We start from the raw sequence: 1,575 nt of genomic DNA, 5'->3' as shown, positions 1-1,575 counted from the left end.
AATGTAAACTTATGTCAATCTGTGATATAAGCCGAGTGTTGGGCTGAAACACAAATACATATGTCTGCACTCCAGGCCTGACCAGCCCTTCTGTGCCACGTGTTTATTCTGGCTTTTGCTTCCTGTTTGCCGGACGCTGTTTGGTTGTGGACGGTAATAATCAAGAGAAAATTCTAGCACGTAAACTACTACAAGAAAGTATACATAACCCATACTTTTCGGAAAGGATAATGAGAGACTATCCATTTCTGATGTTATGAACATTACTCAACACACTGGTTAGTTATGAGTGAACCGTATAGATAATTTATGAATATTTGTTATATGTTGTCAGTAAAAGCAGCTGAGATGAAACCAAGAACACTCATGAAAAGTGAGAAAAAAATAAACGTGCCTCCATACCTTACGTATACACACGGAGTCCAGACTTATAATCTAAGCTTTTGGTATTCTACACAAACTCTCCCTCATATGCACTCGTGTGCGCCAGCGTGCACACACAAATGAACGCGCACACACACACACACACACACACACACGTCTTCCAGTTTACTCACCTGCCTGTTCCACGCCCATTCACTTCCTGCTCACCTTGGGACAATACCCCGGAGGTGATCAGGTCCCCACAGGAGCCCAAGCGGAGCATCACTCTTCTGGAACTTCAGCAGTTCGCGGGGCTCTCCTTCACTCCTCTGGGGAGGACGTCATCAAGACTGTCCTCATGTTCACGACTGTTGCCTGTTGCATGAACAAACAAAAAAACAAAAGTAAAAAAAATCATTTTTAATTGGGGGGTGGGGGTGCGCACTTTGAGAATCTCACACTGCGGACCGAGACTCTGTGTTTGTTGCTACGACAAGAGCATTGAGCTGTCAGCGAGACACATAGCAGGCAATGCCAACCTTGGGGCAGACGTCCTCAGTAGGTCTTCTCTTCTTCTTCTGCGTTCCCCGTGATCATGGTCTCAGACTTGTAGTCCTATGCTGGAAATGAAGGTGGTGGTCTTGATGAGGTCTTATTTGGTGCCCCAGAGCTTTTCTGCTAGTGTGGCTCCACAGGGCCACTGCTGCGTCCGTGCATCTTGATACAGGGGGCAGGACTGCAGGATGTGCTCCGGGGTTTGTGGGCCTGTCTTACACGGGCAGTCAGGAGTGTGTGACAGCTTTATTCGGTGCATGTGGTCTCGCAGGCGGCAGTGCCCCGTGCGTAGTCGGAATATGATTGTCTGCAGGAATCGCTGCAGGTGAGGCATCTGGTCATCAGGTGGATGGCTATGTTGTTGCTGGAATGTGTTTTTGAATTTTCGTTTGACCAGAGCTTTTGCCTCCCTGTATGAGACTGGCTGGTTTGTCTGCTCCAGTCTGCTGCCAGACTTGGCCAGTCTGTCCGCCTCCTCGTTTCCTGCCAGACCACAGTGGGTCGAAGCGCGTCCTCCACATGCAGTGGACCCTAAACAAGGACATCCTTCAGGGAGTGTGGTGTTTGTGGTGTCCACAGATGATGGTTCTCACATCCTTCAGGGAGTGTGGTGTTTGTGGTGTCCACAGATGATGGTTCTCACATCCTTCAGGGAGT

At 48.8% G+C, this 1,575-nt stretch overlaps 1 protein-coding gene across 2 annotated transcripts in view; it reads right to left on the bottom strand.

Moving 5' to 3' along the window:
- Positions 1-723, bottom strand: part of LOC143295979 (uncharacterized) — an 88,089-nt gene extending 87,366 nt beyond the window's left edge. For both annotated transcript variants that reach the window (XM_076607693.1, XM_076607694.1), the window contains exon 1: positions 558-723. The gene's annotated coding sequence lies outside the window, so the exon portion shown is untranslated. The remainder of the gene's footprint in view (positions 1-557) is intronic.
- Between the last annotated feature and the right edge of the window lie 852 nt (positions 724-1,575).

This window comes from Babylonia areolata, chromosome 21 (assembly GCF_041734735.1).
Source record: "Babylonia areolata isolate BAREFJ2019XMU chromosome 21, ASM4173473v1, whole genome shotgun sequence".
Lineage (NCBI taxonomy): Eukaryota > Metazoa > Mollusca > Gastropoda > Neogastropoda > Buccinidae > Babylonia > Babylonia areolata.
The sequence above is the reverse complement of the archived record's forward strand: the minus strand, read 5'-3'. Positions and strand labels throughout refer to the sequence as shown.